The sequence below is a fragment of the Melanostigma gelatinosum genome (genome assembly GCF_949748355.1).
Source record: "Melanostigma gelatinosum genome assembly, chromosome: 9".
Lineage (NCBI taxonomy): Eukaryota > Metazoa > Chordata > Actinopteri > Perciformes > Zoarcidae > Melanostigma > Melanostigma gelatinosum.
In genome coordinates this window covers 20,241,030-20,264,654 of record NC_136642.1, presented here as the reverse complement: position 1 = coordinate 20,264,654, position 23,625 = coordinate 20,241,030, and positions in this window count along the sequence as shown.

The following is a 23,625-nucleotide window of genomic DNA, read 5'->3' as shown; positions in this document are numbered from 1 at the left end:
CTTCAGCTGTGGATTTCATGGGCGCGTGGGTGCGGGCGGCAATAATGATGATGATAGTGGAGCAACAGTTTCTCCCCGTCAACAGCCAAGCCCGCCCTGTCACTCGCACAGACTGTACAGTATGCGCCGGCTGCATTGCATTCTGGTCTACTGAGGCTCCAACGGAACTTATGGTATATATTTGACTTTTCAAACGTCTGTGAAGACGTCTTTGATGTTTTCTGACATTTTCTTCCCCGTGGAACTGAGCAGTGACATCATACTGTCCACACTCTCGATGGGAACACACCGTCCAAATGCTACGTAGACACAGAATGGAAGGACTTGTATTTTTGGGGTGGATTTTCCATCTTACTGTATGCTGCTCAACCAACCAAATGAATCCTGTTCATGTGTTTACTATAACGTCATAATTAGAATGAAGTAGTCTTTGATCCTTTTACTATTACAGTTTCACGTTGATTTACTGACTTAAATCTTTTTAACCAGTGCCGTCTTACTGCCCAGTTTCCAAAATCCAGATGATACAAGGGAGGAATTGATCAGAGAAGCCTTTAGTTACTGCTGTGACCTCAAAAGCAATACGCTTTATGGGCAGCAGAGTGATGTTTGTGGCAAGATGCGTACATATATATATATATATACACAGTATATGCTAAATTGATATAAGAACCTCTTACGTGCAACCCCACCATTTGAAACTACACCGTTGCTCTTGTATTTTGAGTCAACAACTTTGCTAAATAAAACAATAAATATGTTTTTATAAGCATGTATTAAAGGGTTAAACCCAACAAACACAGAGCTTTGTGTTGCCATATTTTTACCCAGCGCTGCACATAATGTGTCCAGCAGTTTCATCTGGAACTGTTATCTGCATATAGGCACCAGCGGGTCAGTGTCAATAATACACCTGGCACGCTCCCAGTTAACAGATGTCATGTGCCGTCCTACGCGTCCACGTGCCTCGCTTTATGCATTACGCACGAGTGGACACAGATGAACGTCGCTATGGTTACTTCATTCATCTGCAAATCTCACCGGAAACGTATCTCCCCCCCCCCCCTTTCCACCACCACCACCATCCCAATCAAACCTAATTATACCATATTGCTTTTCTTGTCCAACAATAAGGTGGGTTGCTGGGGGTGGGTGAGAGGGAGAGATTTAATGTAATTATTGAGACACCTCTTTCTCTGCACGCCGTGGCAAGAGTGAGATGCGCCGTGATGGACGCCGCTTGTCAAAATGCCTATTGATGAAGCGCAAAAAACCCAATTTGCAGTCATAAGGCAACTAGCTTCCAATTATGTTAGTGCCAGAGCATTCTTCAAGCCCAGCAACTCCAATCCTTCTCTCTTTTCTGAGTGGCTAGACCATTGCCCTTGGCAGACAGGTACCAAATGGGCTGCTCTCTGCATGCTGCCTTTAATGTTTTATTGATTTGCTTAGCATACGCCCCGATTCAACTCACACACTCCAACGCCGTTGCCCTTTGTACTCGGAGCCTGACCTGCCCCACATGAAAATTACGTTATTGAAATATGTTAAATGTGGCTCCCGCCTCATCCCCCCCCCCCCTCCCCCCTCTCCGAGAGAAAATATCTCACCTATTGATGGATCTCTCAGGGGCTAGCAGATTGGTAATATCAGATCCCCGCCCGCTTAATGACTTCTATTACTACGATTCCATCCCCCCCCCCCCTCAACCAATCAATCATATGAACTAGGTAACATATCAAAGCCATGAATAAAATCAAAAGGGGATTAGAAGATATATTTTCCAATTTTCATGTCAGGTACGGACAAAAAAGAAAAGTATGAAAAGTGGGTGAGATGGAGTAAATCCGCCTGCCATGGAGAGAGAGAAATAGACCAAACATTTGAAACCAGAGTTGTGAAATCAATGAGCGAAGAACATGTCACCAGTACAACAAAGGACACGCCGAGTCTACAATTTTCTCGTCCTACTTAATAAGAGAGCTCACAATCATCACTCAGTTGACTGCAGGGGATCCAATTACCTCCATCTGAAGATGGTATCGGCGAGCAACGGAAGCACATAAATATTTCTTTCTCAATCCCATTATAAGTAAGAACAACGATTACATCGAACTTTCCTTTTGAACCGTGAGCCCAGAGATGGACAATGAGACTTCACACCCATTAAGCAGAGGATATTTGCATGTGTGTGTGTGTGTGTGTGTGTGTGTGTGTATGCGTCCACGCTCACATGTTAATGATGAATATGTGTCTGTCATGTCCTCGGACTCCCAGAGCAGAGGAAGGGACCCTCAGACAGAATACACAGCAGGGACGGACACGGCTTATTCCCAGACAATGTCAATAGCTCAAGGGTAAAATCATTTGTCACCGCTGCGAAATTCCCTCCAAATGTATACATTTATTATTGTCGCGCTTTAATTGATCGCGGGGCGCCAAGAGAAATACCAAAGGGTCTATAATACTCGCCTATCTCATTTACAAATCACACTTCGCAACGCTTCAAGGACATGTGGGGCTCCTCGAAGAGTAAAAGGGGAAGCAAAAAATATCGGCTTCCTGCCCCCGATATCGCCAAGTAGCACATTAATCTGCACATTAAGCTGAACGATGCATTACGGAGCATATGGATGAACGGTCCATGAGTCATAACGATATCTGTCATGCCACATATTTATTTCATTTAAATGATTGTGATAAGCGATGCCTGTTTAATGGAAATATCGATGTGGCATCTGGGAAGATGTCCGCTTATTACATGATTATATTGAACAGGTTTCCTGTGCATGTGCACCATCTTTAGTTTACCTTTATTGTCATTGTGAAATGATTCAATTAAAATAAACAGAGGCCTCTTCTCATGCAATTTTCCACACAGACTTTGAACTGGATACATGTTCATGCGCTTTAGTGAAGGGAACGGATCACATGTGTTGCGTTTTCTTGGTTAAAACACATGGTTAAAACTACATTTCAAACTTTCGGACTCCTGGGAACTCCGAGCAGCAACACAACACAAACAAAGCAACACAAGAAGTTTTTTTTTTTTTTACAATTTGGCAAAAAGAAAAAATCGGCACATTAAAAAAGAAAAGATGCAATAAAGGCCGTCTTTTCAAATAAGTCTTGCCGTCGTGGTACCTGCCTCTGCGGATGTAGCAACTGATACTAGGCAAGGAGGCATCAGTGAGATGCCAGGAAGTATCAGCGTTTGTGGTGATCGATTAGTTACGAATGTAATCTTGCTCTTAAATATTACACAAAAACTTTACCTGAAAATGTAATGCCCACAAATAATGAAAATGTGACTCATGCTTATGTTGAATACCGTGTTGACAACAAATGACTCCAAAAAGACAACCAATACAACACTCATGATTGTAATAATAACGTAACATCAATCAAAACACCTGTTTTATGCTTTAACCGAGTAACGTGGAAGTAGAAACCAATGACGTCACAATAACTGGTGTTCTCTCGGTGTTGTCACTCTTCATCCCTGGTCCTCACACTCATCAGCATGACTTCCTGCCCTGCATAGAGGGGCCCCATTGTAAGAGGCTTCCATCAATCCACCCAGCGCTGCAGGGGTTAACTGCTCTAACTTTACATGATCAGACAACTGTGCTGCCTTCGCCGTTACGATATCTGTCCACATAGGAAGCGATCAATTGTAAAAGGGCCCTAAACACACACACACACACACACACACACATACATTCAGCACTCTGGGACCACCCAGGTACAAGAGGTAATTATGTCAACATCTTTGGGGTTACAGCAACACTCTCGACCCTCAGCAATACATCATATTCATGGCCTGGCTTATTAAAAGCCTGAGCTTTATGGCACCCTCCAGCAAAAGAAAAAAGAGTCCTCCTCATCTTATGCATGTCCTGATTTATGATTGGCTGACTTGTCTGGTAGCGTGTCAAGTTGTACTCAACAGCCAACCTGTCCATGTATTTGGCGTTATTTCTCTCTCTCTCTCTCTCTCTCTCTCTCTCTCACTGTCTCTGTCTCGCATTCCAAGAAATGATCGTCATATCTAAACATCGCTGCTATTATGTCTCCCACTCGGCTGCGCTGGTAATGTCTGTATAAAGCAATAATGTGTCTGACATGTATGTCGACATCTGTTCATGAGCCGCGCAGCGTCCCCGCCGATATTCACATCCTATTGTGATCATTTTCAATTGATTCTTTATGAGTCATTTCAAAGCTAATGGCTTGCGTGCGGCGCGGCGAGGAGAGGAGAGGACCTTTGGGAGATGGTACCCAGACTGACGGAGGGATCGGAGATGAGTCGTGTGCACAGCGAGACCGAGGGGGCGTAAGACAGAGCAAAGTGATCAACAATCTGCTGAAATTTGCGCATAAAAGACCACAATCAGGCAGCTCTCATCCATGATTATATTCCAAAGTGCCAATTATGTCGCGTCAGAAAACTACAGTGAGAGGTTGACACTCTGCAATAAAGCAAATAATTTCCAGTTGGAGGAACAGAAGAAGAAAAAACGTTAATATGAGGGCTGGAAGATGGGGAGAGGAGGATCTCGGTTAAAGGAAGTAGCTAATAAGGTTTAATGGTGCGTGTCAGGAAGCCACAGTATGCAGGGGAAACACAGCTGGATTCATTTTGTAAACTATTTGATATATACACATCTATCCCGCTCACAATTATCAGCTGCTCTCAGGCCACTGGGGACAGTTTAAGATCTCCAATCAGGGACATTTTCTCCACGCTCTTCAGTTGTCAAGGAAAAGGCGTTCATGTAATTCTGTAGGAGCGAGACAGGTCGAGTCGCACCCAGTGCCGCTTTCGGGAGGATGTCCAGGAGTTCATCACCCTCGGAAGCAGTGAGGCGTGTGAAATATGACGACATATTCCAACATTGAGGTTAACAAATCACATACTTCAAATGAGACAATAATGCAGGAGTCACAGGAAAGCCTTTATTTCCAAACACGTGTGTTCAAAGGCCGGAAAAAGACTGAGAAGCTCAAATCTAGATTCAGTTTTGCAGAGAAATCTGAATATGTCCTTGGTGTTTAAACGTGCGTACTCATTTGGTCAAAAATTGTAATTGCCAAAATGAGATTTTTTAAATGTTGTATTTATTCATTCTGCAACAGTGTCACTTCAACTCCAGCAGTCATACAGGCAACTCGGTACCCATCGGTTAAGGGTCCAGCGACAGATAAGCCTACCGGGACAAGGGCCAATATTTTGGGGTTTTGGTTGTAGCCAGCGGATATACGGGCCTTGAGACAATTTGAGAGTTGAAAGACAACGTCTCATCTCATGTCTTTAAACCGATATCTGCATATGAATGCAGGTAAATTAAAAAAATATATATATATATATGATTCATTCGCGATTAAAAGTAGCTAAATTGTTGTCGGTTCCGAGATTGTCTTTCGGCCGGATGTGCTCTGCCTCTTTTGCTCAACACAGGCACTAAGAACGGAAACCAGAAAACGTCCGATACCAAAATCTGCAAGCTGTCAAAATATTTTTTATTTGGAAATATTGGCAGACACAGAATACAGTAAACATGTACTTTGACTAATATTTCCATTGTTTTTCAGCTTTTTGTTAACATATACAAACAAACAACAAACCTGTTGCATCAGGTCACTAAACCACAGATGCCTTCGGTGGATTTGTTGATTTCCAGTGCAACAATATTCTTCTATGAGCAAGACATGTTGTAAACGCCATGATGTTTTTATGTATTTTTCTTATTGTAGAGTATTGTCTATCTGTGACACCAAATATAGCTGATGCTGCATTGGGTTGGAGATCAATATTAAGAGCCTCAGATCGTGTTTTAAAGATCATCGAGCAGCAAGATGCCAGAGCAGCGAAAGCTGTTTTATCCTCTCCTATAAAACGGAAAATAATATAATGTAAAAAAACAACATTATTAGTTGGTATTCTACAGGAAATAGTCTTGATATGAATCCTCTCCAAAATACTTAATTTCCTTCAACCAAAAATATTATAAAATTATAAAAACAAAAATGCCAACGTGTAAGGCATAGCAGACAATTTAAATCCTAATTTGACAAAATGAGAAAGCCTTTCCACACAGAATCTTTTTCAAAGACCTAAAGGAAGTCTGCACATTTATTTTAAACATAAAAAGCATAATTGCTTCGCTTCCAAACATCTGAACCTTTGTGTTTTTAGCGGTCGAGTGTTCAACTTCCGCACAAGGGTCAAATAATTGTCAGTCACCGGCAGATTTAGAGGCCGAAGCACCGGAGGATAAACCACTGGAGGGGACAGAGCTATATTCTCTGGCTGGTAGGATTTAAACTGTACTGCAGCGAGGATAAGCCCATCATTAAATCATTATGATTGCAACCCTTGACTCCTGAGGTTTTTTTTTTTCTTCTTTTCTTCTCTTCTTTTTTTTCACCCACCACTGCGCGTGAAAAGAGTATCCTGAACTGAAAAATTGGATGTTGTCTAACAAGCCACTTGCATTTGATGGGCCTAATTTGAACTATTATGTTCTTGTGGTTTCCTGATGCCATTATAAATATTTGAAGGGAAGTATTTATCATTGAGATACTGTATATCAGAACAGATGGATTTCCTGTGCAAGCAAAGGTCAGTGATTTAGACGTATAAACATGTGAGTGGGGAAACTCTCTGCGCCTTGACCTGAACATCATGGCCGTAAAGTCAAACAGGGGACGTGGCGAAGTTACTCTGCCAATGAATCCTGTCAGCTACGCTTGGTGTGAACCCCCGATACAAATACTGTCTTTTCTCCCTGGCTTGGTTGGAGGCACATCATACTGCGATGAATCCCTCTTCTGCGTTGCATTGAGCATCCCAACTCTCTCTCTCTGTATCTCTCTCTCTCTCTCTCTCTCTCTCTCTCTCTCTCTCTGTATCTCTCTCTCTCTCTCTCTCTCTCTCTCTCTCTCTCTGTCTCTCTCTCTCTCTCTCTCTCTCTGTCTCTCTCTCTCTCTTTCTTTGTGGTGACCTAAACAAGCGCTGCGGTGCCACTGGTAACTCCTAGTGTTTATCACGCCGCACAACTTGCAGGTGACAGTAATTATCAGCAGATGACGGTGACAGTCCCCAATGTGGACCAGATGGCGATACAAGGCGCCATGCATGCGTGTTGAGCAGGGTGAGGGGGGGGGGGGGGGGGGGGGGGGGGGTGAGGGTGAGGAGCAAGGTCCAAAATAAAGGCGAGGTGGGGAGAAAGTAAAGACTCATCAGGGACAAAGCATGCTCCCTCAGGGGGGGGGGGGGGGGGGGGGGGGGGACTGTGATCAAAACCACGCGGAGTGGCAATCGCTGTTTTTGATCCATTGGGGGGGGGGGGGGGGGGGGGGGTGTAAGTCAGTGCAAGGAACAGTAGCAGTTGCTGATATTGTCCTGAAGTCACAGATGACAGGATGCGGGTGTGCTTTTGCTTTGAGCGTGGAGTTTTCCGTGAGCTCTCCAGAGCTTCCTCTCCAGGCAGGTTGACTCAGAATTTCCAGAAATATGAACCTGTGTTTGGTCTACGGTTGTTGGCCTTGTTAGAAGGTGTGTCACAGAGTGTCCTCCTGATGCATGCTGGGATAGACTCGAGCCACAGGGACATTTAGGAATTATTTTTGGAAACATTTTAGTCACTTTTGAAGATTGGTTTGCTGTACTATCATGACTCCAACATTGCCTCATAAGTCACTTGGAGCCAAATGGTTTTGCCTGCAACACCACTGCTCACGCCTTAACTTCCTGCTATCACCAATGATCAAGACATAATCTGCTGTCATCTCAGAGGTGAGAAAAAGTTAAAAGAGGTGCACCTTTCTCTTCCACAGTAAACCCAGAAGTAAACCCAACAATGACTTCAAAAACATAACACCAGAGAAATACCAAAGTGTCAAACACTAAAACTGTGCGTCTGCCACCGCCGCCCACGGTGTAAACCGAATAAAAAATGCGACACTGTGACTGTTCTTTCCTTGGGATTAGGTGTCTCTTTAAATGGCACTCGAAAAGCCCCATTAGTTCATTTCCCTCTTGGTTAATGAACATCTGCCCCTGACCTTTCCAACAGATAGGGGGCAACTTTATCTTGAAAGTCAAGGTTACGGAACTATGTATCAAAGCAGATTGATTACTGATCGCCGGACCGAAGGAGAGAGGCATCGGCCAACTGCTCCGACTCCGGTCACACAGGTGAGGGTCAGAGAAATATGACGAAACTAATGAGGAAATGTGTGGAACAGCAAATAAAAACCACAGTCTCGGCGGTCTGTGGACTTCATTTAATGAGTGGAACGTGGGTGGACAAAATCTTAGAAACACCTATTCTACATTGTTATTTCTTTTTCAACATTTGCCCATCATTTTGGTAAAGACAATACCAATACCTTAACAACACTAATTCTTTTTTATCTTTCTCAATTAAGATTTGTTTTATAATTATGTCATATATTCAGATATAATATGAATACAATGCCGAACATACACCGTATAATGATATTCCCAATCAATGCCACACACTTCCAAATATCTGTACAAGTATCACATTTGAATCTTGCAGCGTAGGCCAGAGAATAAACTGTAAGGGTATTATCATCGAGTAAAATGGGCATACTTTGGGAAAACGCTGGTTGCACCCAAGGGTGCTCTTGCTCCTGCAAAATGGACTTGCGGTCCTCTGCCATTATGCAGCCATTATGATGCAGAAGAGCCCGCATCAGACCTAATGAACACCAGTAGATCATTAGGTTAGATGTCTATACCGAGCAGTTAGAGACATAGAAGTTGAGAGCAGTTCAGATTGCGTTGTAACCTTTAAAAATGTTGCAGCTCTCCTAGCCAAAGCACGGCAATTCAATAACTAACGCTTTGGCCTCGTTGTGGCCCCGTTAGTTGCTTAAAGCGACACTCCGGCAATTTCACACAAGAAGATCCGTTTACTTGTCCCAAGAAGTACGCCTCAGCATTGTAAAAAACATGTGTACAGTATGTTGTCTCCTGAGGCAGATGTTGGAGAAAATAACCCTGATGAAGTCATCACATGGAGTCTTCACGTGTTCTTCCATGGCGGTTACCCCCGCTGTTACCCTTGAAGTCACATCATTTAAACAGCCGAAATTAACTACTTTTGCTGCGTTAAGTACTTCATTTAATTATGAAACCAGATTCAAACAGACTGTGTATAGCTTCTTCTAAATTACCTGAATCCATTCTGTCTGTGCTAATACGAGATTTTATTTAAATCTTACTATGCCAGCGGATGCCAGCAATGGTGGCTTTGCAGCCCTTTCACCATTGGTTGTTGACACTTCCTGTAGTTCTTTTCACCAAGTGAGAAACATCGTCGCCGTCAGAAATTCCTGATATCTCAGACTCTGCAAATTAAAAGCAATAGGCTGGTGTGATAGTAATGCATTATGGGAAATGTAATAATGTTTTTGGAGCTTATGGAGAATATCTCAGCCTATGTTGCACCCAGTTTGTCCATTTCCCTTTAAATCCTTATTTTGCAAATCCCCCTTTTTATGGAAGTGAAATACTAAATTGCTAGAATACCACTTTAATGTTGTTTAAAAAACCTAAACAGCACAACAGTCAAGGTCCACTTTATTCAAGCTCATTAACTTTTCAGGAGCTTTCAACCACATCTCTTGGTCTTCATCAGTGGAAATATTTTGCTCAGTTGTCATGGTGAGGTGTTCTTTTTTTGTGTTTGGTTTTTACTCCAAATCCCTCTTTATCTTGTGGTGTTTCCGTTATTTTGTCCAGCCCATACCACTGTGAGCATCCCAACCCCTCTCCCCCTTCCCCCTCTCTGACCAACATAGGAATAAACAGTGATGTATGAAGCACGCCATGTCTTCATTATCCACACTAGTCGCTCTTAAAGCAGGACTCTGATCCCTATTCATTACGTCAAAGTGTGTAAGAGACGTTTCTATTACCGCACCAGATGTCCAAATCAGCCATGTTGTTTCAGCGCTTACTGTGCCCAGCCTCCCCGTCCCACCGTTTATTTACGTAGGGGAGCTCTGGCGGCCGCGGGGGGAGTCCTGCCTAATTGTGAGCAGCTGTAATATCACGGGGCCGTCATTAAGAGGGCAACGGCTCTGCACAAAGATCCCTGATCCCGCATGAAATGGAATAGCAGCGGCGTCTGCCGATCGCTACTGAATTACCAGATTGTTAGTGTGGCCTAATTTCTTACACGCTGTTTATGAAAGACTAAACCGCTTCAGCATGATTAGCACCCACAACTGTGTGATATTCCCTCCAGAGAGGTGGTCGTGGGCCGGGAGGAGGGCCAGACTGCACCATCAGAGGGATGTTCGAGCTACGGACCAAAGCAGTGTGGGACTGTGTGTGATTAGATGTGATGCAGCCTCCAACAGGTGGTTGAAATCTGGACATAAATCCAAGGCAGTGTGAGGAAGCGATACTAAATCTAATTTAGTCATTTCTTGTCCAACAAAGACAATTATCTATCTCGTTTGCCGGTCAATTGATTTGATCAGTGAATAAAAAAACTCAATCGTGGAATGACACCACATCCAGAGCTTGTGAACATGAAGAGACTAGAATAACCTGGAAAACCCCCCCTACCTCGGTTCACTCCCCGGAGTTCCAGCTGTTTATAGAACAAACCTGAAATAGAATGATGAAATATAGACAAACAATGTCACAATCACCTTCAATTCCTTTGCTAATAGTGTTTACTCCAGCATTGGCAGAGTGCTTCGGGTGCCCTTTTCGTCATATCTCCTTGTTGACATTTGAGTTTGTCAGTGCTCGTCGGGACTCCAAAATGTTTTCATAATCTGGTTTTTATTATAAGCAACACTGGCCAATGTTGAAAAATGAAGTCAAGAAGACAACAACGCGGTCCATCCGCGGCCATCCGCTCGGCGGCGCCGGACAGCAAGTGGACCACACACAGCGCTTCGGTGAAGGTCCGCATAAAGGAGATATTAGAATACAAGCAAAACTGCAAACAAGCCCCCACCAGCTACTCAGCGGGCTTTCTCCGCGTGTTTCGACTTTCATAAACAATGATGTCATCGCAATAGCGTGATTGCAGACACTTCTTTTGAATACAGGCTTTTTGGTGCTGCGTGTAGACAAAAACCAGAATGTTTGCAGAACATCGGGATTTTCACATCCTGTATTTCAAAGTGTGTTTTGTGAATACTGTCTGTGTTTGTGTGTGAGAGAGAGAGAAGAGGGAAAACATGCAAGGACAAAGTTTACTTTCATATTTTATGTTTAGAGAAATCCATTATGGATATTTTGTCACTGATAAATACAAAAATAGTTGGTCTGCTGTGATGCTTTGGTTTAAAATTGAATTTCTTGTGTCGTTTGCTTTTCATTGTTCCTCCACTGACACACGGTTTGTGCTGAGGGATCACCTCACTTTTCCAGCAACACTTAAGATATCTGCCTCTTGTCTGTTTATGCAGAAGGTTTATGCGGCCGGACAAACAGGGTTATTTCAAGAGGGCCCTTCTCCATTTTCACGAGAGAGCACATGCAGATTATCATCTCTATCCGTGTCCTGATCCCAAATCAGCCCCTCATTACTGGAGCTTAGCTAGGAAGATACAGCATCAATATTAGACGACAACGATGGGACGAGGTGTAGGGCCACTCATAAGCTTAGAGGCACCCCCGCACCGCACATTGTTCACAGCAGGGCCAAGAGATCCACGCAACATGAGAAGGTACGAGTCAAGACGGACCACCTGCACCATTCTAGAGACTTGCATTTTTAAAGATAGGGAAAGATCGTAGTCTTGGTAAAATATTGTAAAAAATCAATGTTAAATTGAAGCATTAGAACCTTGATTTCTCCCTATGAAGTCCAGCCAGTATAAGAATGCCACACTCCCAGAATTGTGGGAAGTAAATTGCCGGTGAGCAAGGCAGCAATCACATCCTGAGAGGAACACAAGTGTCTGTCGATACATTGTCTGTCGAAGGCAATCCATCAAATAGCTATCAAGATATTTCACTCAAAACCACAAATATGAACCTTATGTAACTAAGGGTAAACTTTTCACCTGTGCTTTTAATATATGACATGTAAAATATGTCACTGCTTTATCAGATCTAAAGACTTTTAAGCGAGTGAAATAAGTAATCATTCCTCAATGCTTTCAGGGTATGTACGTTTCGTTCCTTCTTGTGGTTGTTTGCCATGTGACGTCCATCAGCGTTTTGTGTCATCCTTACATTACCAGTTACAGCGAACACCTCACTTCAGTCTGTTGAGATGGAGTGAATCCAGGGATGATCGTCAGCATGACTTTGGATTCAAACAGTCTTCTCTCTCTCTGGCTTCCATTGGAGTAGTTATGCCTCCGTCTGAGTCTTCAGAATGCAACTACAAAGTGCTCCTGCTGGGTTCTCAAGAGGCAGATCAAGGTCAGGCCAGGAGTTTGCAGGGGCAGTGGGACAGTATACTGTGTGTGTGTGTGTGTGTGTGTGTGTGTGTGTGTGTGTGTGTGTGTGTGTGTGTGTGTGTGTGTGTGTGTGTGTTGGGGCTGGGGGAGGTAGACGGTGAGAGGGATGCCTCTGGACCCTGACAGCTCCGGTTGCCTGTGCCACGACTGCCGGGGTGGAGGAGGCTAGCCGCAGATCGATCGTTGCAGAGCTGGATCCCTGCGCTGGGAGGGGGGGGCGATTGGATGCAGCGCGCTGGGACTGAATGACATAGGCCCAGACGTCTAAGTGTCCCATTAGCAAGACAGCCGCTCATGTCCTGGTGCTCTCCTCCACCCCCCACCCCTCGCCGATGCTGGCATCGTATGGAAAACGGCTCAGGTGTTCCCTTCAATTGCTCGAGGACGACTGCAGCACAGAGGGCAGCAGCTGACAGTTACAACTCTTCGCATGTGGCACTTCTCATCCTCCATATATAACCAGAGCAATTATAATCTTTATGGCCGTCATAAATCAAGTTCGAAGGAAGCGGCAACCCGGAGTGCGTGTGCGTACGCGTGTGTGTTTACATACATGTGTATCTTCGCATATGTTTACAGCGGAGTGGAGCAGGGGGACACGCAGGCCACGAGTGTGTTTCCTCCGCACTCAACTCACAAGACGGCGCGCTGCGGTCAGATTGTTGCGGACCGTTCCTAAACACATCGGCAATGATGACAACACGAGGAGGCCACACACGGAGAGGCCGCTGTGACACACCGCCTGCCGGGGCCCAAACACAGCGGCAGAGCCAAGCTTAAGCTCTGGTGAAGGAAGAGCCCGCATGTTTTATTACCCTTCCACCCGCCGCAAATCAGTATATTTACACGTCCTCAAAAACGTGCTTCAGGGCTGGGAGATCCTGCCCACAGTGTCCACCAAACGCTCTGGCACCCCCTGATTATAACTGTCGCCACCAATGTAGCGTCAAGCAGGGGATTCGTAACTGGTAATATAATCTGTCAAAAACATGAAAAGCTGTGTATTTTCATGAAAACAGAAAATGTTTAGCGGAGGAGTCAAAATCAGTCAGAATAATACTTTTGAAATATGCACAAAGTGAAGTCAAGGGGTTCAAAGAGTTGCTTTGATATTGTTTGGGTATTTTTCTGTAATTTATTTCATATTCAAATCATCGGTCTACGGAATATATTACCTTAATTACCTCTTAAAATTGTTTATTTGGTAGGGAAGCCCCCCCCTGAAACCCAGATCTAAATGGGAACCCGGCGTATCCATAAGGTCCGGAGTTAATTTATCCAAACTTTTGGCAAACAAGCATAACATAAATCCGCAAAAATTGACAATTTTCAACTGTTTGGCGAGCAGCCGTCCATCCTCGTCCACTGCAGGTAACGTTAGTGATGCCATGCAGAGTTTGTGCTAATGTAGGAATAGTCTACATGAAAGCTAATCACTGTCACTTCCAAGGTCCCCTTGAGAACAGTGCAAATGGCAGACCACACATTCCATCCTTAGCAGACACCCACATATCAAACAGTACTTCTATACTAATGCAGAGAAGCTGACGATCTTCTTCCTGCCATCCTGACGACTCTGTTCACCCGATCAGCTCTCCAATCAAGAGGAAGCAACGTCATCACGACATCAGTATGCAGCCAAGTTTGAAGGGAGCACCATGTTTCTAATGCTGTATGTAGACGAGTTATGTATTATTTAGAAGTTATTAAACCGGTGTTCAATAAATGTACCCGTCCTCACACACAGAAACTTGTTTGTATAGAAACACTAGTAGACGAGATGTTGCTTTAAGATCCTTACTTTTATTGAGAGACAGATAAACCTAATGCTCTGAGATCAAACTCTGAGTTAGGTGTCCTCTTTTTGTTTTATATATTTATTTGATTTAAACAGCACTCATAGGCCCCTTTTCCTTCCTTTCCTTATTACCAAAACCAAATGACAGGAAGTGTACATGGTCCTTAAGGGCCTCTGGTGGTCTGGGGGTATAAATTGGCTGCTTTACCCAGTCTGTAATCCAGGCTTGCTGATCAACCCCATTGATTATAATGGTTATCCGCTGTATAGTTGCAGCATGTGTCGTTCTCCTTTGACTTGATGCTAATGATTCATACAGTAACTGTGAGATTACAATAAAAGGACACCACAACGCTCTTGCAATGCGAGAATGTCAGCCACACACGTCTTTGATTCCTTTCGTCAACAGCGATGCGAGATATACAAATGATGGAGTGGAGAATGAATCTGTACAGGAAATGCTCTCTTACTATGCCCTGCGTGTGGCCAAGAGAGACGGCCATAAACAAAGATCCTCTCTCTCTCTCTCTCTCTCTCTCTCTCTCTCTCTCTCTCTCTCTAATACCCAACTGTTGGTCTGATCCTAAGAAGTCGCTCACTTATCTTTCAAGTCTCACCAACTATTTTTTCCCCCTTTAAAGAGTCCAGTGTCATCGAGCAGTGACATTGAAGGGGGACCACGTGCCCGGACAGAAACGTGGGACCGGAGGGAACAAAGCGAAAAAAAATGCTGGCTGCATCTGAATTATGTAAATAATAAATACGCCGCGGAGCATGAACTCCAAACCTCTGAGCAACTACAAACACCAAAATAGTTTCAAGGAGCTCTGATCTTGGGAGCAGATGTTCAGGAAGTCACTTTAGTCTCTTGGAGGTCCACGGATGACAGTGAAGACATATTCTTTTTGGACGGCAGCCATGCTTACTGTATGAAAAGAGATATGAATTCATTTCTGGGGTAAGATGAGCTCTGTTTCCAACCGTCCGGAAACACTAACGAAAACTAATACAATGACAGAGAAGATGAAACGTGAATCAGATTTCCATCAGCTGCTGAATTCAGTTTAAAAAAATGAACAAATTGATAAAATCAAAAGCAGGAGGACAGAGACGTAACGTGGCCTTGATCCCCCTCCACGCCGGCCGCACGCATTCTCCCTCTCACTCACTGTAATTGCGATGCAATGACGTCAGAGTGACAGGTGAGACTGAACGCGAGAACAGTGTTGAATAAGCTGCCGCCACAGTATCAAGAGCACAAAAACGTATCTGAGACACTCTATGGGGTGTCAATTTAATCATGCCGAAACCAGATATCGCCTTCCTCCCTGATTCCACCATTGACAAAGAATCCTGCATACTGCGTTGCACCGAGCGGAGCTGCGGCCTCCCACTCGATAAGGTATCTGTGACTGACACACTCACTGACACACACACACACGCGCACACACTCACTTCACAGTAAGTATTTGATGGACGGTGACACGAAGGAAACCGGCAAATCCAAAAAAAAAATGTATTCGCTTTTCATTGTTTTTAAATACTTCTTTTAAAGATAATAATTGAGGGATGAAACATGAAAAATAATTCAACACAAAGTATACTGTATGACTCACAGAAGCAATCTTGGATATTGTGCTGAACATGCTCTACCCACAAAGTCAAACTGAGTCATAGCATTGACACCCGCCTCCCACCCGTCACTGGGCCCCCCAGCCCCCATAGACAGTCTGCGGGCAAACAAGAAATAATTCATACGGCTTCCCACACAGGAGTGGGTGTCCTGTATCAGCCTGTGCGCTCCGCTGCCTGTCTGTTATCACCTGCAATTGAGGTAATCCACAGGACTATTATACTGCGGCTTATTGCACAGGAGAATATAGCTGCCTTCTGCAGCAGCAGCAGCTCCACCACCTCCTCTCCCCACCACCACCACCACAGCCCAATCATTACCTGCGGAAAGTTGATACTTACCAGACCAACGAACTCTCGGCACACAATGCACATGAACTGCTATAAGTTTATATGTTGCTATACAGAGTTGTAAATAGCAGAACAAAGAGATGTATAAATCAAGCACAGGTGCCTCCGGATTTCCTAGAAAGTAGACATCGCTGAGTTACTTTCTATGACTGCACAGTTTCCTGCAACGATACAGAGTGAGCTCCACTATGGGCGACTGTGAGGGCGATGAGCAGAGGCCGACATGTTCCTGCACATCACAGGCAATCTACTTTGAGTCAAACATTGTAAATCCAAATTTCACCAGACACTAACCCAATACTGTCAGTTTCAGAAAAAAAAAGCCCCGTTCAGTTTTTCTTGAGCCTGAAGAGGAAAAAAAACAATTGACATCCTCACAGTCTACAAAAAAACAGAATTTGAAGGGGGGGGGGGGTTAATAATTCATCACACTAAGTTGCAACCTCACACAAATACCCATGCTCCCACAGCCTCTCGTGTTGCCACGGGGCCCGGAGAGTGCATTGTACAGGGAATTGTCAACATTCCCATGATGAGCCTGCAGGCCCTGCGGTCCGAGGAGGTGTCGAGATGAGGCGGGGGGGGGCCAAAATTGATTGTAAATGCTGAATTATTCAACCGAGCCCTCCGCCATTTGAGTGAGTTTCTTCGGTTACGTCGAGAAGAGCTTTCATAGCAAAACAGGAGAAGATTATCTTCCACAGGCCCCCGTGGAGGCCCTGAACGCCTCTCATTAACGAGACAAAGCATCTACAGGCCAGACACACAGATACAGACACACTGACACAAACTTACACTCACACACGCGTGGGGAAATTCAGACGCACGTGGCAAAAGTGCTGCTGACAGCGATATCTGATAGCTGTACACATACGCTGGCCGACTTCCAAATCATGCAGGCCCACTGCACAGGATTTAAAAATAAATAAATGAGCATGAAACCACTAAATGATCCCATTTTTGAGTTGTGTTTGAGCATTACAAGTGTCTCAACACTAATCCTTTGAAACACATAAAAAGCTCATCAAAGTGTTGCTACTTTGATATGCTCCATTCAGTCAAGTGTGACTGAGAAGCCCTTCGCTCACTTGAACAGCAGATACGTTTTCAAAGAATAAAAATAAATATAAATAAATAAAAAAAGAGAAGCGAGCGAGAGATGCCAGCTAATCCTTCGCCTTAAGCTGTTCAAAATATCCACGAAAAACAAATGTCCTTATAACATCTGTATTTACATATTTACAAGATTCCCAGAGCGCTCTCTGCTCTTTTATTGATAAAAAGATGTAAAAAGAGATAAGGTGAACCCCGCCTGTCAGTTCAAGGGCAACATTTGTTCTTCTTGTTTAAAGATGCTTTCAATCTGCCATAAATCACAGCATGAGCCTCATTACAAATAAAAATGAGCAGGGGCTCAATGAAAGTAATTAAATGTAAATGCTTCTGCTTTACAGTGTTGTGGACCTGTTAATACTATTCAGCCTGACTCCATTTACAGAAAGCCCCAATGACCTCATGGCCCACAATAAATCCATCTGATCACATTAAACAGAGAGCGAGTGAGGCGTTCGCTGGACCGTACTCAGCATGAACTACAATGAGAGGGCCCGGGATGCCAGAGATATGACAGCGGAACCGCAAGGAAACTCTAGCTCGGCGATGCGGGCCCTTTGGCCCCGGCTGTCATTAAATGACTTGTTGAAATTTTAATCCTCTGATCACATTAAGTGCCGCGGGGAAGACAACAAACTCTGCGGCGCAGATCTTGGCGGTGTCATCTCGTCGCGAAGAGGGACGCATTAACGGCCCCTTCCGTATAAGGACGCTCGGCTCCCTTTTTCAGTGCTGGTGTCTTATGAAGGCTGAGGTTTCACCTTCGCATGAGATGATGGGTGTGTGTGTGTGTGTGTGTGTGTGTGACAGCTCGTTTCACCACCCGGACATCCTCGCTGTCCCGCGCATCTCTTAGCGCCACGAAATCAAACGGGTGACATGGCACCACGGGGTGTATCGCTACTCTTCTGAGGACCATCATTACGTTTGTCCTCTCACCTGAGGCCTGAATCAAACCCTCAGAACTACAAGCCTTAAGGCTTGTGCTAACTCAAAATAGTATTCTTAAATCAAATCCAAGACTATAACGTATTCTGGCCTAAAGTCTGTTTCCTATAGTATGGCACATGAGCATGAACGCTTCAAAGGTGCTCAACATGGCATTCAGAGGAGCGTTTCTATTGCTCTTAACATGAAGACGGCTGAACAGGTAACGGAGCAAGCAACACGAAAAGTGAAAACAGTGCTGACAGTGCTAACCGTGATCACTTTCACTGTGTCGTTTTTGTGTCCAGCTGTTTGACCAGCACTACATGGCAGCCAGACAAACAAAGTTAGTGACTATCTGTAAAAAAGAACATTTAGCAGCTAAAGAGACGGATATTTCCCTCAGGGGTTGGTGGAGAACAAAGCAGAGGAGAGCGACTACAAATTTATTGTAATATTGCTTTAGAATTCTAATATTCCATGCTGGACATGTAATAAGTAACTGTTCCACATCAATCATTTCAGACTACTTTAATCCGTCAAATAAAGGTGTAAGGACTAAAAGCACTGACAGCGTCTGTGGCGTGCGTTTTGAAGTACACTTTTAGTTTTAAATGGCCAAACACGCACCAAAGGCCTTATGAGTTGCGTCAAACTGCTTCTTGCCCCTATGGAGGGTCAAAGAAGGAGCCACCAACCAAAGCAGTTATTCATGCAGCCGCACGATCTGTTTGAGAGAGCAAAGAGGAATATAAGACTACGGATTTTCCCCAAAGGATAATAATTAAAATGCTGTTGCTATCACTGATTAAAATGACAAATGCCGGCGGTGGTGGGTCACATCAGCTGTCACGACTTAATGTGAATTCTGTTTACCTTTATTATTTAGATCAAGTTAAAGGATTGAGGGGTATCTGTATTATACCAAAAAAACAACCTAAAATAGTCCTGCTTCTGGTACACATCTTATACCTGCAGTACGTCACAAGAACAATTAGAAACATGGAAATATTCTCCGTTGAAAAGTGTTTCCTCATCTTTCTATCCTTATGAAACACCAGACGTAAAACAAGAAATCAAACACCTCTCTTAATTCACATTCTAATTTGCAATACATCTGATTGCTAGTCCAGGTTATTCAGATACACAGCCCGTTTAACGTCCACTCTGACCTCATCAGTGATTACAGGTCACGCATTATGGAAATTGGTTTTGTGTGTGTGTTTGACAGGGTCAACATATGTCAATATTTGTTGATGTTTTATCATTCGAGGTCTTGCTGTAGTTCTCTTTACTCGCATCGTGAAGGAAAGCTGAACTCACTGCAACAAGCTTGTTTGGTAAAAAAGGGATGGTATTCGCCGCATTGTCGTCATATTCTGCTGACAAGAAATGATGCTCGCCGACGGCTGCCAAATCAAACATAAACAAATGAAGACCTCTTCGCCCTTTGGCAACCCGATGAAAACGAGACCCACTGTGGCCCGAAGTTTGGGATGCATCGTTTGTAGAAAGAGGTTTTTCTCAGCCTAATTGATACGAGTTTTATCCTGTTTCATCCCTTCGGGAAGCCAAAGGTGATGTTTTCATAAGAGGATCATGTAAATAAAGGCAACACAAGGAGAGGCCCCCTGCCAGCAGAGCATCATGGGAAGGGGCTACAGGGAGAGCCCACACAAGAAGCTGATCATGACAACGAAAGGTTAAACATGGACATCGTGCTTGTGTTAGTTTTCCCTCCGACCCTCTTGACTACAGATGATTAGAGAAAGTATCCTTTGGAAATAATAATAATAATGTGGCTTTTGAGGGAAATGAAATGATCTGGAGCACCAGTTATGTGTTGGGGACATCATGAATTCTGTCAAAATGGCTTTCCTCCGTTAAAAAGAGATGATGTGATTGGTTTGTTCGATGGTTATGGACGAGGCTTCTATACCAGGTTCACACTTTATTTCCTTTATGTAGGACCTCTGTCTTGCACAGTGTATTGCACAAAGCACAACCCAATGATATTATTATGGAACCGTATAAAGGACATTAAGGACTAGAAGTATACAGTGATATCATATGACCAATTTGCCGCTAAATAGGTAAAATAAGTTGTTATAATTCCTTCCGCAGACGATGTGAATGTTTCAATTATTGCTTTCATGACAAAGATTACAAGATGTCACTCAAAAATATCAAACTCGTGGTGTAATCGGAGTCAGGGGATCACCAAAGTCAGTTTGCTTCATCATCCTGGGACCATGGACGCCAAGAAATCATGGCAATCCTCACAAAAGTCGATATTCCAGTCTGGTGGACATGGCAAATGATCTTATGACTAAAAAAAAAATGCATGTTCCAAGATTTAGTTACCATAATAACAACTCATACAGTAACTGTGTGGACAATTTTCAAAGTAACCAACCAGCTTTCAAAGTTCACTTATTTGTGCCCACATCTGGATACAGATACTTTTTTTGAAACAGTTATTTTCGTTGTTTCTGTAAAAAGGTGACAGAAATCTGAAGCTAAATCTTGCAGTGCTTTTGACCTCTCCGTGGTATTATCTGATTACACTGCTGGCAGCCAAACAATACCACCCCACAGAGGAGTCAGGACAGGAGCTAGACATACTGTACACACATTCACTGAGCTCAGCCTTCCTCCTCATGTGCAGAGGAACACACAAACCGAGCAACCCTGTCCTGTGTGGGAATAGGTATAACAACTGTATATTCACAAGGCTACAAATGGACGTAGTTAATTCATCATTTTTCTACGATGCAGGATAGTCCCGTGAGTCATAAAAAACATCTGGAAAGCTACTATATTTGAATAAACCAAATAAACACGACTCATTTAAACCAGGACAACATTAGGGAGTGTATGGAATTAATAGTCAGGAGGGGTGGAAGAGGGAGAGTATTGTAATTATTATCTTTGCTGAGGAATAATAGTCTGACTATTTTGGGAGAGCAGGGCCTTTTCTTCCGTCCCCATTGCTTCAATGAGACGTATGAGTATCGAGTTTAGAACATATATGACGGACATGATATGTCCAGCAGCGCTATTATTCATGTCCATGGGCAATATTTGGACAGACTTTATCGTCTGCTCTTCCACAGTCAACAAAACTGCAACCAATACACTAAAAGCTTTATTTATATATTTCACTTTGCACTTAAAACCAGGTTCCCTCATGCGTTAAACCAGAGTTTACTGGTGATGTGGCAGTTAGTAGCTCCTTCAGAGTGTGGCTGGAATATTTGGCAAATATCATTTGTGACAATTCATGTTATATTGAGATATGACGTTTACATCAGGGTACGTTATTTTAAATTATTTATGCTTTTCCTCTTTTAGTTTTTCTTAACTAACCCGAATCATTTTCATACAGTACCTTCAAAGCAGCGACAACAAATTATTTCTTCTCTTAAAACATAATTATTTGTGTCTTTTGTTGTGTTTTGCTTTATGTAGATCATTAACTGAGGGTTTAACCGCAGCGTAAGTTCCCACTACATCACCTGTCATAAGTAACAAAGAGATGGCTCTGAAAAAACATAAGAAAGTGCTTCCGTTCACCCATTTCATTTCGAGAATGAGCTAATTGTCACAATGTTGGCAACTGAATCGAGCCAGTGAGTTTAATCTGACCACAACAACAAGTTTGATTGGTCAGAGCTGGGGCAAGCGGGTGGGTTGCTGGGTGGGTGGTTGCTGGTGCGCGGGGAGGGTAGCCCTCTCCTGTGGCAGTGGAGAACAAACATAAATCTTCTTCAACAATCTATTTTCCATCATACTTATTCACAGGGGACATCTCAAAGTGGTCTTTACCCTTTCTGTCAATGGCTGCCCTCATCCATCAATTTCATAGAGAATTATACCCCAGATCGATGTAGTTCACGACCGCTGAGCATTTGTCGAGGGCTGGTGGAGGTGGTGGGGGCTGTGTGTGTGTGTGGGGGGGCGCTGCTAGATAGCTCGTTTTGGTTGGCACAGTTGAGAATGAGAAGTGATGCAAAGAGGCCGAGCAAACACAGGAAGGACAAATGGAATGATTGAGTGAACGAAGGGAACCGTTCGCACAAAAATGTTATTCCACATATGAGCAAATTAAAACGCTGTGTGACATGGATCGCTGAAATTCTGCATGCTCACAGAAGCCCACAGGCCACATCAAACAAGGCTTTTAGTTTCGATAGTTTTTAATAGACCTAAAAAAATAAAAATAAAAACATACGCGTCCTGGAGTGCACAGCCTCTCAAACTTCACTCGTGTCCTTGCTATCTGCTTGTTGTCAAAAGCTATTATTCAAAAGAAGCAGCTCAATTTAAGGAGAAGGACACGCTAATAATGGGTGTGAGGGACAAGGCCCCGTCTGGCCATTATGGAATATGTAGCAATACCATTACACACCCTCTGACAAAGATATTCAGGCTGGATAATGGAGCTATGAAGAGCTGTAGCACAATGCATAATTGCTCCTTCTGAAATATTGATGACTTAAATTAGGGGGTGCGGGATCAAATTCATAAATCAAGTTACAGTACCTTTGCTTCTGCATGCTAAAACAGTGGAGCACTCTTTAGAAGTTGCTGTTAAACTGCGGAGAGGGGAGGGCTAAAGTAAATAAAGTAGGCATAATGATGTGTATCTTCTCACTCCAGCATTGTCTTCAATGGATTTTTAACAAAAGGCGACCATTAGCTACAAACTAATACCAGTTAAGCCTCAGCAAAACTGAATTATTGAATCTGTCGGCCCAATATCCTGTTACGGCCTACTTATGAATAGTTGATTTTATTTTGTATTATTGTGGCAGTGGCAGCTTGGGTTTTGACACGCGGCGATATGTATAGCCCCGCGGTACAAAAGGTCGGCTCACGTCAGGTTCATTTGGTGCGGTCGGTTGCGTTCCTTACAGGTGGGATCTTATGACCTGTCATAACCGCCTGACGGAGCGGCGCAGTAGCGGGCAGCCTTCCGCTCTATGCCTGTGCTGACGGGTTGAATGCATGACAGAGCATTTTATCATGATCTGCATACAGCGAAAGGAGAACTAAAGACACTGCGTGTGTGACGCAGATCTTAAATTATTAAAATATTTAAATCCAGTCTCATCCTAGGAGACACACAGACTTCATGTTGGCTGAAAATAACGATAAAGTAAAACAATTTGAATGAAGTGAATAAGTACGCACAAAAGAGTTGCGTTATTTGTCTTCCTTACAATCCGTTCCTAATATGCAAATGTCTCTCCTGCACACACACACACACACACTCCCACGCACACACACTTAAGACATTAAGTCCTCAACCTGGACCGGGCTTGTGAGGG